This window comes from Myotis yumanensis, unplaced genomic scaffold (genome assembly GCF_028538775.1).
Source record: "Myotis yumanensis isolate MYYU_CA2020_CCGP unplaced genomic scaffold, mMyoYum1.0.hap1 SCAF_9, whole genome shotgun sequence".
Lineage (NCBI taxonomy): Eukaryota > Metazoa > Chordata > Mammalia > Chiroptera > Vespertilionidae > Myotis > Myotis yumanensis.
Window position 1 is genome coordinate 22,994,950 of NW_027223760.1, and position 17,372 is coordinate 23,012,321.

Sequence of the window (17,372 nt, forward strand, 5' to 3'; positions counted from 1 at the left end):
ATTTTTAAAAAAACAACTATGAACAAATTCCTATGCACACTGCACATATCTTATTTTGAAGTAAAAAAACAAAACGGGAACAAATACAATATTTGTATTTGCATGTGGCCCGCGGGCCGTAGTTTGAGGACCCCTGCTCTACACTGTCAGGGCAGCAGCCTAGTCGGTGTCTGGAGACCACACAAGACCTTTCAGCAGGCGTGGTGCTCGCCTTCCCTCCCCCCCCCCCCCCCCCCCCCCCCCGCCTCACCCCCTGCTGTGCTGCCAGGACCCTGCAGCAAGCCTCAGCTGTGGGATGCAGAACCTGTTCATGCACGGTGATCCTCCAGTTCCTGGGACAGCCCGTCACCCACCACCAGGCCCCTTCCCTTGAGGGGGCTGGTGCTCTCACCTCCACACCACGACCTGGCCCTTTGGAAATCCCACTCTCTGCCAGGAGACTCTCTCCTTCTCTGGTATCGGCCTCTCCTTTTTCCTCGTGCAATGTTATCAGAAAAGACAAATGAAGAAAACCCATCTTCTTTCCTTATCTGTCCCCTGGCAATCAGGGAAGTTTCCTTAGGTGGCCAAGGACGCTGGGCCATCACGCCACCCAGTGCGGGCACCAGCAACCTAGCGTAGAAGCACTTTGCCCGCCTCGGCTGCTTGGGTTTACAAGCTGCCCTGCACCTTTGGCAGACCTGCTGAATACCTTTTTCTAATTATAAGAATAATAAGGCACATTTAGAAAGTAGGGAAAGGTAGGTGCAGAAAAAACCCACCTATAATCCTGCCACCCAGAGGCAGTCCCTATTAACATTTTGATATATTTCCTCCTTCAATTTTACATGCATTTTTCTGTAGCTGAGATCATCCTGTATACATGACTTTATGTCTAATTTTTCTCACTTTTTACAATATTTTCCCATATCATTAAAAATTGGTTGAAAAACATTAAAATTTTCCACATAAGTTTTTTATTTTTATTATTTTTTTAATCCTCACCCAAGGACACGTTTATTGATTTTTAGAGAAAGGGGGAGAGAGAGAGAAACATCAATTGAATGCCTCCTGGACATCCCCAACCAGGGATCACATACCCGAAACCTAGGTATGTGCCCCGACCAGGAATTGCACCTGAAACTTTTTGGTGTACGGGATGACGTGCCAACGGAGCCACCCAGCAGGGCAACACATAATTTCTTTTAAATTATAAAGGTAATACACATGCTCTGTAAAGAATTTTAAAAATTCAGAAATATATAAAGGAAAAAGGAAAAAATCTCCCTTTACTACTTTTCCCCCATGCCTCAGAGGTAAACCACTTTTTGTTGTTGTTGTAAACCCTTTGTTGCATATATATATATGTATATATAATCTACAAGCAACTTTATTTTTTATTTATTTATTTATTTATTTTATCTACATCTGCTTCTAGGTGAAATTTTTTGTTTGTTTTTTTGTTAATCCTCACCTGAGGATATTTTTCCATTGATCTTTTAGAGAGAGAGAGGGAAAGACACAGAAACATCGATGTGAGAGAAACATATCCATTGGTTGCCTTCTGCACGAGCCTGGGCCAGGTGGGGAGGAGCCTGCAACCAAGGTATGAGCCCTTGACCGGAATCGAACCTGGGACCCTTTGGTCTGCAGGCTGATGCTCTATCCACTGAGCCAAACCTGCTAGGGTACAACTTTATTTTTTATTAATGTGACCATCTACATCAAATTGAATAATTCATTCCTGAAAATCCTTGTGTGCAAACTGAAAAATGAAGCATGGTATGGTTTGCAAAATTTGTTCTGAAATTCTAACTACTTCACTGTTTTCTGAAGATACTGATATAATGGTCACACAAAACACCAAAAGTTAAGAGGAAATATATGTCCATCATCAGACCTTTAGAAACATTTAAAGTAAAAATTAACTGCGACTTAAAAACAAATTTACACAATTTGAATTCATGCATCCCAAAGAAGTTGAACTGGCATAAGTAGACTTATAAAAAGCTAAGGCACATATTCTTATATGAGGCCCGGTGCATGAAATTTGTGCACTGGGGGGCGGGGGGGGGGTGGGGGGAGGTGTCCCTCAGCCCAACCTGCACCCTCTCCAATCTGGGATCCCTCTCACAATCCAGGATTGCTGGCTCCCAACCGCTCACCTGCGTGCCTGCCTGATTGCCCCTAACTGCTACTGCCTGACAGCCTGATCACCCCCTAACCACTCCCCTGCCAGCCTGATCAATGCCTAACTGCTCCCCTGCCAGGCTGATTGACACCTAACTGCTCCCTTGCAGGCCCAATCACCCCCAACTGCCCACCCCTGCTGGCCCAGTTGCCCCCAACCGCCCTCCCCTGCCGCCTGGTCCCCCCCTTACTGCCCTCCCCTGCAGACCTTGTCCCTCCCCCCAACTGCCCTCCCCTGCAGGCCTGGTCCCTCCCCCCGACTGCCCTCCCTGCAGGCCTGGTCACCCATAACTGCCCTCCCCTCCTGGCCTGATTGCCCACAACTGCCCTCCCCCCTCCCCTGCCGGCCATCTTTTGACCACATGGGGGCAGCCATCTTGTGCGAGGGTGTGATGATCAATTTGAATATTACCTCTTTATTATATAGGACTAGAGGCCCGGTGCACGAAATTCGTGCACTGGGGATGGGTGGGGGGTCCCTTAGCCCAGCATGTGCCCTCTTGCAGTCCGGGACCCCTCCCTTGTTACTGCCCACCTGCTTGCTGCTTCCTACGGCTTGGCTTGCTGCTCCTTAGTTCTGCCACGAAGGCCTTGGGTCTGCTGGGTGCCGGGCCTGCGGGTTTGTGTCTCTGATACCCCCAGCAGCCCCAGCACCAAGGTGGCGGGCCTTGGGGCTGCTGGGTACAGGCCCCCCATTGAGTGTTTGTGTCTTCTATCAGGCCCCCAGCAGCCCCAGCAGCCCCAGCACCACCTAAGGGAAACTTTATTTAGTCTTCTTTTAAAAGCAATCTAGTTTAAAAATGAGTTGCAGTTAAGACAGAACAAAGAACATGGTACCTAAGAGTGAGATAGACTGACAGAGGAGAGGCTGGGCACTGGTCAGGGGCTTACATGCCAACTGTTCTCCACCTGGGAAATGATGTAAAATCGGTTTCTTTAGTTTTCTGCTTAATGGTCTTCTCCAGCACTGAGGTCAGAGGAGCCCCCTTCCAGGCCGTAGGCTGCTTCTTAGAGTCGAAATTTTCGCCATAGGCCTCTGCCTAGGAAAGGACCTCTGCACCCCCAGGGTGCATAAACACACAGGGCTTCCATCAGGCTCTGCTGATCCCGGGGCCGGGAGGCCTCTCGGCTCTGCTGATCCCGGGGCCGGGAGGCCTCTCAGCTCCGCTGATCCCGGGGCCTGGAGGCCTCTCGGCTCAGCTGATCCCGGGGCCGGGAGGCCCTTCGGCTCCGCTGATCCAGGGGCCGGGAGGCCTCTCGGCTCCGCTGATCCCGGGGCCGGGAGGCCCTTCGGCTCCGCTGATCCAGGGGCCGGGAGGCCTCTCGGCTCCGCTGATCCAGGGGCCGGGAGGCCTCTCGGCTCCGCTGATCCAGGGGCCGGGAGGCCTCTCGGCTCCGCTGATCCAGGGGCCGGGAGGCCTCTCGGCTCCGCTGATCCTGGGGCCGGGAGGCCTCTCGGCTCCGCTGATCCAGGGGCCGGGAGGCCCCTCGGCTCGGCTGATACCGGGGCCGGGAGGCCCCTCGGCTCCGCTGATTCCGGGGCCGGGAGGCCTCTCGGCTCGGCTGATCCCGGGGCCGGGAGGCCCTTCGGCTCCGCTGATCCAGGGGCCGAGAGGCCCCTCGGCTCCGCTGATCCCGGGGCCGGGAGGCCCCTCGGCTCCGCTGATCCAGGGACCGGGAGGCCTCTCGGCTCCATTGATCCTGGGGCCGGGAGGCCTCTCGGCTCTGCTGATCCAGGGGCCGGGAGGCCTCTCGGCTCCATTGATGCTGGGGCCGGGAGGCCTCTCGTCTCCGCTGATCCAGGGGCCGGGAGGCCTCTCGGCTCCGCTGATCCTGGGGCCGGGAGGCCTCTCGGCTCCGCTGATCCAGGGGCCGGGAGGCCTCTCGGCTCCGCTGATCCAGGGGCCGGGAGGCCTCTCGGCTCCGCTGATCCAGGGGCCGGGAGGCCTCTCGGCTCCGCTGATCCAGGGGCCGGGAGGCCTCTCGGCTCCGCTGATCCAGGGGCCGGGAGGCCTCTCGGCTCCGCTGATCCAGGCGGCCGGGAGGCCTCTCGGCTCCGCTGATCCAGGGGCCGGGCGGCCTCTCGGCTCCGCTGATCCCGGGGCCGGGAGGCCCCTCGGCTCCGCTGATCCAGGGACCGGGAGGCCCCTCGGCTCCATTGATTCCGGGGCCAGGAGGCCTCTCGGCTCCGCTGATCCCGGGGCCGGGAGGCCTCTCGGCTCCGGTGATCCTGGCCTGGCTGCCGCGGCCATCTTGGCTGACAGTTAATTTGCATATACTCACTGATTAGCCAATGAAAAGGGTAGCGGTCGTACGCCAATTACCATGTTTCTCTTTTATTAGTGTAGATCATTTGACTACTGAACAATTAGATGGATTTTAATTTACAAGTCTTTTTTTGAGAAAGCAAGATTAATACAATGTAAACCAGAATGTCTAAATAATAAAATTAATAAACCAAAGTAACTTTGCTATGTAAATTACCTCATTTATTATAGGCTAGCAATGTTTCAAACTGTGGAGCTTCTACTGGTCTTTCAACTCCTTCAGACTTTATTGTGATGGCAGAAGTGGTGTTGTAGGTCCAAGCAACACCAGCTACTGTTTTCATGCAGGAACTACAGTGCCAGATCCCACAGCTTATCTCTTCATCTAGGTTTTGCCATAGAAGGAGCAAGTGTACTTGGCATGCTGGCTGATTTCAATTTCCTTCACTGTTTTCTGAGGGAGGCACCATAATGAGTCCCATATTTACCAAAGATTCTAATCTTCTTGGTGCGTTTAGCCATGTCCTTGCAAACTAGGTCAGATCCCCACCTCACTCCCACCCCCCACCCCCAGGATATTTTTTCCATTGATTTTTAGAGAGTGGAAGAGAGAGAGAGAGAAACACAGATGTGAGAGAAACATCAATCAGTTGTCTCCCACACACGGGAGCTGGGGATTGAACCTGCAACCCGGGTATGTACCTGCAACCCAGGTACGTGCCCTTGCCTGGGAATCAAATCTGAGACCAATGCTCTAATCACTGAGCAACACCAACCAGGGTGGTAAACTGCTCTTAACAGTTTAGTATTTAAACAACAGTAAATAATATCTATGCTCCCTGTCATCTCAATTCAACACTTCTTATAACTAAGCATATCCCTTGCACTGTACCTATACATATACCAATACATAGTTGTTATGGTAATGTATGCCACCTACACTTGTATACCAATTGTTTAGGCACATTACTTAGGTATTTGGGGGCAAAGATGGAGAAAGTGATGACAAAGTTACATCGCAGAGCAAGTGCAGGCCATACAGAATTTGAGAACTCGGTGTTCATCTGGCAGATGCCATATTGCTTCTTTGCATTTCCAGGACGAGACCCTGTCGTCTGGGATCTAACGTTGACTTCTGTCACCTCCAAAATTCCCTGATGGTTTTCCAGATGGACAGTCTCCTGGGCTCCACCTCAGAAGAGCTGAGAAAATACCAGTGTCTCGAATTACCCAAATTACACAGGTGGTTTCCTGCACCGCAGAGGCCTTTTATGGAGACGGCAGTATTCCACCCCGGGGGGCGAGGCTGGAGACAGAAAGTCAGCCTTGGCATTGAGCTGGCCCATAACGAGATCGCAATGGTTTGCCAAAGTCACAGATGTGAAAAGTAACCAAGTTTACAAGCACCTCCGACTTCTGGACAGGCCTCGCCTCAGGCATAGGATTATAGGAAACCCACACACAGATGCTCAGCAGCCGAGCCAGGGCTTCTGGAGTTTGCAGGAGGACAGCGAGCAAGCCTTGTGTAGTGGAAACAGGCAATAAGGAGCCAGGCCAGGGGCTCTACTTAACCAGAAACCTCAAAAAGGCAAAGGGCCCATCTCTCTTTGTCACTCTTTTCAGACTGAGGCCTCCTGGCCCTCTGCTCTGTGGCTGGTCCAGGCCTTACTAAGATGCCCACAGGTTCTGTGGCCAACAGAGCAGGTTGCTGCGAGCTTTCCACCAGATGTTTCTTTTCTTAGTGGGACAACAAAGATTTCCCTGCATAATTGTTGCTATATATATATAATGCAATTTACCATATGTACAGCTCTGCATCCTCAGAATCCAGCATGGCTCCTGGCATGGCAAGATGCTGAAAAATGCCTTCTCTGAACCTTAAAGATGCTCAAAAATGACTTTTTTAACCATATTGATGTTCAAAAATACCCTCTTTGAGCCTATTTCATGTCATTGCACTCACAGGAAATATATAGCATGTTCAAGTAAACTGGGGGAAGGGAGGTTGGGGGCAGCTCCTGGGGCTCCATGGAAAAAGTAATTATGTTTTCTTTATACTAAAGAATTAGACAAATAAAATATCAAGTAATTAGAGAACTTAGTCAATACTGAATTTGTATGAAATTATCCAAATAAAATATTTCCAAAATGTAATGAGAAACTTGATCTTACTTCCATGAACATAACTTTAAAATGTTTTATATTTCATTTTACGTAAAGTGTCTACTGTATTCTGATTCCATATGTCATCAATATAAAAATTATTAATGAGCTCTTTTACATTCCCGCTTTCTTACTAGGTCTGGTGTGCGTTTTCACTGCCGGCACATGTCAGGTTGGCCCAGGCCCCGTCCAGGTGCTCCGCTCCACAGGCGGCCGTGGCTCCGGACGGCTCGGCACCGCTCTGCATAGAGAGCCGCAGACACTGCTGAGCAGAGCTCCTTCACACGTTCTTCTTCAGATGCTTGCAGTGGAGATAAATAATTGCCAATGAGGATTTTACAGTAATAATCTATTCAAGTTCTTGCTAATCGCCATCAGTGAGAATTTTTGCCCAAGAAAGAGATTAAAATTTTTAAAGCATTTTTACCACTCTTCAAACTTTTATAGACGTTGAAATTATCTTTCACGAGTTTAACAGCTCTTCTGGAAATTTCTTGTGATAAGGCAAAGGATTTCAAACCCATCACATTTTTTTGTGCCAACTATCTCTTCTTTTCCCTCCCCTCCCCCCCCCCCCCCCCCCCAACCATTTAAAGATAATGCTGAAGGTCTGGTTAGCAGGCATGCCCATGTGGTTAGAGCAATTATCACACAGCGGTTGGATCCGCCTCAAGGGGAACAGGGGCTGCAAAGGACAGAACCTGCTGTGGGTGAAGACAGAGGTTTGGGACCCAGCCTGGTGCTGTCTCTCCAGCGGCAGCAGCCACCTACCCGCACCCACTCTCCATGGCCTTAGCTGGGTGCCGGGCTCCCAGGACGCTAGCAACACAAGCCCCAGCAGCTCGTCTGCCCCTTCTCCAACGCCTGCACAGTGGTTTGTGGCAGCTACTGATGTCGCCCTCGGCGGGGCGGGACATTTTCCGCATGGGGCTTGCAGGGACAGGCGTCACTCTCTTTTCTCCCTCCCTAGGGTGAAAAGGCAACGGATTTAAAAAATAGATAAAAACTTTTCTGAGGAGCCCTGATGCTGCTGCTCACAGCTCAAAGTGGCTGCCCAGAGGGCTTGCCCGCCCCAGGCCCTCTATTGTCCCCACGCACTGAGGTTGTCAGTGACAAAGAGAACCCCAGTGTCTGCCGCATGCTGCTGAGAGATTCTGGTGTAGCAGACACTGTCCAGCATCCATTGCCTGCCTCTCCTTCCTCCCTTCCTTCCTTCCCTCCCTCGCTCCTTCCTTCCTTCCTTCCTTCCTTCCTTCCTTCCTTCCTTCCTTTCTCATTATGTTTTTTTTTTTTTTTTTTATTTCAGAGAGAGGAAAGGAGATAAAGAGAGAGATAGAAACATCAATGATGAGAGAGAAGAATTGATCGGCTGCCTCCTCCATGCCCCCAACCAGGGATCCAGCCTGCAACCCAGGCATGTGCCCTGACCGGGAATGGAACCGTGACCTCCTGGCTCATTGGTTGACACTCAACCACTGAGCCACACCGGCCGGGCTGCCTGCTTCTTTCTTGTTAACAATATCTTCTCACTTTATACCTTGGTGATCTTGGGCAAGTTATCTAACCTATATGAACTTTAGTTTCTCTCTCTCTCTCTCTCTCTCTCTCTCTCAGCAGCTTTATTAAGATTTGAGATAGTATTCACACACCATATAACCCATCCATTTAAAGTATACAGTGTAGCCCTGGCCAGGTGGATTAGCTGGTTGAAGCACCCTCCGGTACACCAAAAAGTGAGTTCAATCCCCGGTTGGGGCACATAGGGAGGCAACCGATTGATGTTTCACATCGATCTTTCTCTCCCCCCCCACTTCATCTCTCTGAATTCAATAAAAACAAACAAACCAACAAATAAAGTGTACAGTTTTGTGATTTTTGGTATATTCACAAAGTTGTGCAAAAGCTTCTGTTTCTTGTCTGTCAAACAAGATAACCTCATGAGATTGTTGTGAAAAAGAAGTGAGATGACTAAAGTGCTTGGTACATCATCTGGCGCATGGTAACCCTCAATAAGTGGTCATTTTGACGATGATGATGACAAGATGACAGGTGGTGAGGGAGCGGCCTGGGACACTGAGCAGTGACTGCAGCCTGGGAACTTGCTGCACGGCTTTGTGGAATCTGGGCAGCCCAGCTTTACTGCTCCTCCTGCACTGGCCACAAAGCCAACAGCCTTCCCATTAGGTGCTAGAAGCCACCTCTGTGCTCCCACGGACTGACGTGACAGCTGCTCAACAGCTGTGCGGGCTGCAGCACAGCCTAAGGCAGGAAGTGGCAAGGAATGCCATTTTTTACAGAATACCGAAGGCAAGGGAAATTCAAGTCAAGCAAGAAAAGTCACTCCCTTGTCTTGGATTTGATCAGCTGCAACTTGGCCTCATTTGGCTTGGTCTCCTCCCCCTCCAGAAAAGTTTTACTGTCAAGATTATTATAATAAAAATGTTTATTGTTAATTACTTAATATAATCCCCTCTCTAGAGGTGGTCAGTATTAATTTTGGACTAGATATTTTTATTTTTTATTTATCTTTTAATTTTGTTTTTTAGTTTGGACTAGATATTTTTAGAATGTACATACAGGGTGGGGCAAAAGTATGTTTACAGTTGTTCGTATGGAAAATAATACAATAATTAATAAATAGTAATACAAGCATAAAGTGTTTTTGCATCACTAGTTTTGCCCCACCCTATGTATTTTTTGTAATTTTTAAAATTAATTTCAGAGAGGGAGGGAGAGGGAGAGATAGAAACATCAGTGATGACAAAGAATCATTGATCAGCTGCCTCCTGCACGCCCCCTACTGGGGATCGACAACCTGGGCATGTGTCCTTGACCAGAATAACCCGAGACCCTTCAATCCGCAGGCTGACGCTCTATCCACTGAGCCAAACCAGCTAGGGCACAAACTGAACTTTTTCAAACAACTGCGTAGCATTCTTTGGCATGGATGAACTGTCATTTATTTACCAAATCCTCAATAGATTGGCATGTTGATTGTTTCATACTTTTGAAAAAATTATTACTTCAGGGGCAATGGCGTGCCATCCACAACCCCCGTCAGGAGGGAGATGCTCACTCCCCAGCTGTGAGGAGTTTGCCGGCTGATAGCCCGCAGCTCTGCTGTGTCCCTATCTGGGCTTGTCCTCAGCCAGTGGGCTGCCTGGCGTCCAGTGACTGACCAGTCAATGTGTGAGTGGAAGGGGGAGTTTGAAGGCCTTGCCTCAGCGCTATAACCTCCAAAGGATCATTCTAGTTCCAGAACTTTCTAAAACTCTTACTACAACTGTTTCAAAGCTTAAGTTCTCTCTCTGTTCAGTCCTGCTCCCCTCACTCCTTACAGAGGCTGTTCTCAGGAGCACGTCCCAATAAACCTTCTGCACATAGACCCATCTCAGAGTCTGTTTTCTGAGTAAGCTGACCTCAGATGGTGGCAAATGTCTTTTTTATCTTTTTAAAAATATAATTTTATTGATTTCAGAGTAGAAGGGAAAGAGAGAAAGAGATAGAAACATTAATGATGAGAGAGAATCATTGATCAGCTGCCTCCTGCATGTCCCCTACTGGGAACTGAGCCTGCAACCCAGGCATGTGCCCTGACCTGGAATCCTTCAGGCCGCAGGCCGACGCTCTATCCACTGAGCCAAACCAGCTAGGCCCTAGCTAGGGCATAAAAGTCTTTTTTTCAAAAAAATCTTTTTCTGAACAGTTGTTACTAGAATTCTTCTTGGGAAAGGGGTGTCGTTTGAGGGAGAACCTCATTGAGTCTCGTGGGGACTGAGTGTGACCTTGGGAATGGAATTCGCAGGGAGAGGAGGGGAAGCGTTCAGCTCCAAGCACAGAGAGGAATTACCAGCTTTGCTCCTGAACTGGGAGGAGACCAGTGAAGCAGAGAGAATGACAGGGAGAAGCGAAAGACAGAGAGAAGAGCCAGAGAGGTGGTGAGAAGCCAGGACTGGTGAAAGGAGCAAAGAACTTGTAAGAAAGAGGATGACATTGTGTGGCTTTGATGTAAACGCCTCTCTCGTCTCCACTCTGGAGCCATCCGGAAACTCGGCTGCGCTAACAGCAGCTCTGGATGAGGGGGCCATTTTGTGGAAGTCGAAGGAGTCAAGTGTCACCTCCAAGACTCTCTGGGCCACGGACAGTGCATATAAGGACTCAGTGACCATGACCTATAGAGACTGTGTGAGGGAAGTGTCGGCCCGCAGAAGGCTCGGGACTTAACCGAAATGTGAAATGGGACAGCGACGTCCCAGCCACAGTCTCTGCTCCGAGCAGGTGTGACTTCAGCGAAGAGTGTGTCAGTGCAGGTCTGCGGGTCCCGGGGAACGGGGGGAAGGAAAGCGATACTTTCTGCCTCCTCTCTCCCTTTGGGAACCTGGGACATGAAGACCCAGGTGCTCCGAGTGGCACAGGGAACGGTTACCAATGAAGGCGAGGAAGAGAATGCCCTGTTCTGGGCTGCCTTTAACTATTGTATTTGGAGAGAACAACACTCACTCATGTCACACAAATGACTCCCTTTCCTAGTTCACATCTCATAGTCACTGGCGTTTTCCCACAGCCTCGGGTTTTATGTAATTGCAAGCCCGATGGGAAGCAGTTTGTGCAACACGTTTTCTCTTCCAGTCTTTGGAGGCAGGATAACAAAGTAGGAAGAGCTTGGGTCCTGAAGTTAGATCTGGGTTTCAAATCTACTCTAGCTAACCTCAGAGGGCTCTGAGCCTCCGTCTCCGTACCTGTAAGACAGACCTCCCTTACAGGGTTGTAAAGATCAAAGGAGGCCCAGTCGGTGTGGCTCAGTGGTTGAGCGTGGACCTATGAATCAGGAGGTCACCAGTGGGGGCATGTGTCCAGGGTTGCAGGGGTGGTGCAGGAGGCAGCGATCAGTGATTCTCTCTCATCATTGATGTTTCTATCTCTCCCTCTCCCTTCTTCTCTGAGATCAATAAAAATATTTTTTCAAAAAGATTAAAGGAACCTTAATCAATAAAGAAATTAAAAAAAGATTAAAGGAGGTGATGTATGCAAAGCATGCACAGAGATGGCAAACACTCAGCAAATACTGCTTATTATTATTTATCCTTTTCGTCTGCATAACTCCATGGCTTTAATATTCCCCGTTGTTGGACATTGGGCGGTTTCTAGTTTTTGTCTGTTGTAAGTAGTACTCTCCCACTAGGTGGAAATTGGCATATCAGATAATTCAATGCTTTATAAACCACCTACTCTTTGACTGATAATGACTGATAGTAACCTCATTGGGTGATTATGAGAATTAAATGAATTGATACATATACGGTGCTTAGTACAGTACCTGACACACTGCATGCTTTATAAAAGTGTTGGATGGTATTATTATTGTAATTATTCTTTACGCCTTCATTTGTCCTCCTGGCCCTCCCTCCCCCTTCCTCCTATATAGGCTGATGTTCTCTTTGTCCTCTGTCAAGTTCTTCTCATTTCCTCCAACTCCTTCAGGGAATGACTTGGATTTGCATCATCTGAAAATTCAGCTAATTCAGAACCTGAAACCAAGTGCAAGGAACCTCCTGTGGAGAATCTAAGACACCTCAGAGCTGCGTGTTCACCTGCTGCAGACACTCGCTGACTGATCTTCGTGGATGAGAGTGGTCACGGCCCCTCTCCCAGAGTTGCTGAGCGCTGGGCACTGTTAATTAATCAGCCTCACGCTGGCATTTGCTCACGACGCCAGGGAGGAGTGCCAAGTTGGCAGCGGGCAAAACTGTGAGCCTCGACAGAACCTGGCTGGAGAACCCAACTATGCTGATCAACTAAACGCTGCCTCCGTATCATTCCTTTTTCGCCAACTCCGTCCACACCTTTGGGAACCCCTGGACCTGCTGGGGTTGGACTCCAACAATTGGTGCCCGAACAGGTATCCTCTAGGTAAGCCCCCCCACCCCTCCATTGAGAACCCCCACACTCAGACGGATAGGACTCCACCAGGGTGCTGCAGACCCCCCTATAGAGGATAAGTAGGGTAAGAAGGTGGATAGTACAGAACTTAGATTGAGAAGATGTACAATACTGAGTCCAAAGAAAGAAGACTCTTTATTGATCTTTAGAATGAGAAGATGGGCCATACTGAGTCTAAAGAAAAAAAGACTCCGTATTGATCTTTTAACACATATGCTTGCTAGGAGTTAAGGTTACTCCCATTCAGACGGAACGTTTTTATACAGGAAGTATGTCCATGCTTTTCTGAGGAAGGAAAGGTAAATGTAGAGGCATGGGAGAAGGTAGGCCCAAGGAGCCTTATCCTTAACCCCACTGCAGCCTTTCCACCCCAGGAAAGTGCAGGACTGGCAAGCTCTCCCTGGGGTGATAGATCAGGACTCAGGTAATAGCAGAAAGCATCAATCCTACTCTTAAAATGGATACAAGAGAGCATTTGGGGTTTTTCTTTTTAATGCCTGCTTTGGATATGTTAAATTTTTTAAAAATACAATGCAGAAGGTTGTACAGCAGCCAAAAGGCATCGGGCCTCCTGTACAATAGCCTCTGCCGACTCAGCCTGGTAGAAGGATACATAAACCAGACAGGAGTTTTACCAGATCTAGTAATGATGTGGGGAAGAGGTTGTGTTTTTTATCTTTCCAGAAGGAGCAGCTTCTGCCTCCCTCCTGGGGACCGTCACCCCTGGGAGGCCTAGTTAGCACACCTGACCAGTGCCCGTCTGCAGCAGATGTGCAGCCCTGAGCTGGAACCACCTGTCCATTGGGAGGATCACATGTGCCTCCTTTTTTCTGTCCTTATGTCCCAGCTTTGCCCCACATCTCCTTTCCTTTTTCTTTTTCTGTTTTTTTTTTTTTTTTTTTAATCTGACTACTTGTTTGCTGGTTCTTTGGCCTTTCTCCTTCTCTCCTGAACACAGCCTTTTCTAGAATCTCCCTACCCTACTGTTCCAGGAAGGGCACCTCCCTTTTCTGCCGTGACTGGGAGTGTCTGGTATATGCCCCATACGTGGAGTTGTCTTGTACCAAGAGCCTGACATCCTGGGCTGAGAAAGCCCTGTCCCGGGACTCTCCTTTGTCCTGTATTGGCCCCTCTTGCCCTCGTGTCATGAGGGACCCCCTTCTCACAGTCCATTTGCCCACAGCTGTTGACTGGGCTTTCTGTTCATGCTGAGGTTGAGGCCTCGTGGTGGCCGGTGCCATGGATCTCTCTCTCACCCAATGGTGTGAGCTGGGCCCTCCCTGGAGAAGAAACCTGGGTTCCCCAATATGTGACCAGAGCCGGGGCCCCGCCAGCAGGCAAGGGGAGCCCAAGGCAGGTGCTGGGTGTGGAGGCCATAGGGCATAGGCTACCAAGGAGACAGAACTGAACCTTTTGCAGGGAGGTGCTTCCCCTCCCTTATTCACACACCTCACATCACCCTGCTTGGCCCCAGAGGATGGTTGGTTAGCCAGAGATGGGTAAGATTTCTCAGGGAAGGAACAACCTAAGACAGGCACAGTGGCAGAGGGGCCATCAGGAGACAACTTGGGGGTCAACAGAGGTGGGGCACAGACCTTCACTCCCCCAACTTTGCAGAGGCCTGAACCCTCAACCCTTCTGAGAGCACAGCTGACTCTTCCCTGGATGCCCACACCATCATCAAGCATGGCCCTGATGGACCCTTTGATGCAGCCCTTCAACTCGCTGACGCTTCGGGAAGCCCATCGCCAGTGACACCGCCTGCTAGCCAGACCAACAAGGACAACCAAACCACCAACTTGAGGACAGCTGAAATCCCTTGACTGAAGAGGCCAGCAACCTTCTACAGGAACAAGGCTCCGTGTGCACTCCATCCACTATGTTTATAGCTATGCTCGCTATCATTGCTTGTCAGTCTCCTTCCGAGTCTTAACCCAATCTGAGAGGTGGCTTCTGATTTATATGCACTATCATTTAAAAAATAAAAAAGGGGGAATTTGCCGGAAGCTGGTCCATCCTTGCTGCTTGACACAGTTGCTGCAGGAAAGAAACATCTGCATAGCATATGTTTCAAGGGACCTGGCGTATATGGCATACTGTTCCTCATATGTTTGCTCACCTTCTTGGCTCTATGTGTTTTAACCAAGGTCACCTCTCTGAGAAAGGTTGTTTCCCCAGATAGGGATTTTTCCCTGAAGTTAGGGAGGGAATAAAACCCCTTAACTAAGAGCCAGGTGAGTAGTTAATCACTTTAACTACAAACAATCACCCTTAAGCTACATAATCTTTACTCCCTGGAATGGAGGTAAGAAACACCCTAACCTTTGGAATAGAAATTGACAGGATTAAAATCAACTGGTATAAATACAGATGTAATAAGACAATAAGATACAGGACTTGCTTGGCTGGAGAACCCAACTATGCTGATGAACTTAAAAAAAAAAAAAAAAAACAACCGAAACCGGTTTGGCTCAGTGGATAGAGTGTCGGACTGCGGACTGAAAGGTCCCAGGTTCGATTCCTGTCAAGGGCATGTACTTGGGTTGCGGGCACATCCTCAGTGGGAGATGTGCAGGAGGCAGCTGATCGATGTTTCTCTCCCATTGTTGTTTCTGACTATCTCTCTCCCTTCCTCTCTGTGAAAAATCAATAAAATATATTTTTAAAAAAAACACAAAAAAAAACACTGTGAGCCTCTGAAGAAAGACCATACACTCCTCCTAGAGCTGATTCCTTCTGTTTCATTTAGCATTTACCTTACCACCCAACAGGGCCGAAAGCCACTGGCTTTGACCCAGACAAACCTGAGTCCACACTGGCTCAGGCACCTACTAGCTGGGTAGTTTGAACAAGTTATTTAATTTCTTTTTTTAAAAAATATTTTTTTATTGGTTTCAGAGAGAAAGGGAAATGGAGAGAGAGATAGAAACATCAGTGATGAGAGAAAATCATTGATTGGCTGCCTCCTGCACGCCCCCTACTAGGGATCAAGCCTGCAATCCAGGCATGTGCTCTTGACCGGAATAGAACCTGGAGCCCTTCAGTCCCCAGGCCGATGCCCTATCCACTGAGCCAAACCGGCTGGGTCTAATTTCTTGTGCCTCTCTGATTCCTCTTCTGAAAAATGGGAGCAATAGCTTCCACACCAGGTTGTTTTTTAATTTAAATTGTGGTAAAATACACATAACATAAAATTTACCATCTTACCCATTTGGGGTGGGGGGGTCGAATTCTTTATTGACAGAATCAATCAAACACTCATGGCAGAGTTGGCCACAGAGACCCAATACAGCACTCTGGACATTCACATTACACCTATTTGAATGTGACTCCTCTCAGTTCCTTCAATTCTGTACAATGATTACAGAGTGGCTCTACATGGAAACCACCTCCCCCACATCGCCCCTGTCCACTCAGTTCTTAGAGACAAACAGCTTGCTCCAAATTTATAAAAAGATAGGCTAAAAGACAAAAAAATAACCAACTAAAATAAGCTGTCAGGCCTAATCAAGAATGGCTTAATATTACTAATTCTCTTCTTTGAACATTTTACTTAAGTGCGTTATTAGAGCTACCAGTTCAGGGTTTCCACCAAGCGCATCAATTTGTTTGTAGGCTTTAGCTTCAAGCTCTTTCAGAGTATTCCGCGTATATTCAAAAGAACCCACTTTCTCAAGATAATGTACACAGTATTTTTTTATGTCTACATTTTCGGTTCTCTGGCACAAGATGTTCTGCACCTGCGTGCTTTCAGGCTTCAACCAAATAGCATGAATAGTAGGGAACGAGAACTTTCCCTCTGTGAGATCTTCACAGAAGCTTTTGTTTTCACTGTATTCTTTGGAGTGTAGATTAGCATAATCATCTCTAATTTGGAAAAAGAGCCCAAGTGTATCAAGTAGTGACTTTAAATCTTCTTTGTAATCAGAGAACAACTGCATGAGACCTACTGCTAATCCAAACAGCCCAGCTGTCTTCTGCTGCACCATAGCTTTATATTCTTCTTCCGTGGGACAAGTGCAGCTATCCCGCCAATAAATATCCAGGCCTTGTCCCTGATGGAGTTCCAAGAGCTGGTGTGTAAAAACCTTAACTGCATCGGGGTGATCAAGAGTTAAGACTTTCTCTAGGCCAAGAAAATATACATAATTGGCAGAATTGATGACAGACGGAATCCCATAAATGCTGTGTGCCATGGGAAAGCCACGTCGGAGCTTCGAGTTGTCTTCGATATCATCGATGAGCAAACTGGCATTATGCAGCATTTCCGTCACTTCAATGATAATCTGAAGCTTGTCGTCTGGAACTTTTAGCCAATGATTAAATGCCTGTGAAAGTTTGGTTCTCACTTGCTTACCTGGTAACTGAAGCAAGTACTTGTAGGGTTCTAGAAGAATTCTTTGGACTTTTTCTTGAGTCTTCTCCATTGTTGTTGGATTTCAAAGATGATGGTTCAGCGATGAGATCACAGCTTCCACGCCACTAGTCTGGGAATAGCTGGGCCCCGCATCAACTTCCCACTTTATAGCTCACACCCGGGCTCCTCCTGACGCTTCCATGAATCCCTCCCCCTACTTTATCAAGGAACTCTCCGCCCTCTTTGGCCGCCAGCGCCGCCACATTATTCTGTGCCCATCTTACCCATTTTTAAGTGTACAATTCAGTGGCATGAAAGGCAGGGTTGTTTTTGAGGATTAAATGAAATAACATATATAAATGCCTAGCACATACACTAGAGCAGTGGTCAGCAAACTGCGGCTTGTGAGCCACATGCAGCTCTTTGGCCCCTTGAGTGTGGCTCTTCCTAAGCCTTAGGAGTACCCTAATCCTCCT

General features: G+C 48.5%; 2 pseudogenes; both read right to left on the minus strand.

The window, feature by feature from the left end:
- Window positions 1-4,695: 4,695 nt before the first annotated feature.
- On the minus strand, window positions 4,696-4,958 carry LOC139016852 (large ribosomal subunit protein eL43-like; annotated as a pseudogene).
- Window positions 4,959-16,066: 11,108 nt separating this feature from the next.
- LOC139016853 (geranylgeranyl pyrophosphate synthase pseudogene) lies at window positions 16,067-17,016 on the minus strand (annotated as a pseudogene).
- Between the last annotated feature and the right edge of the window lie 356 nt (window positions 17,017-17,372).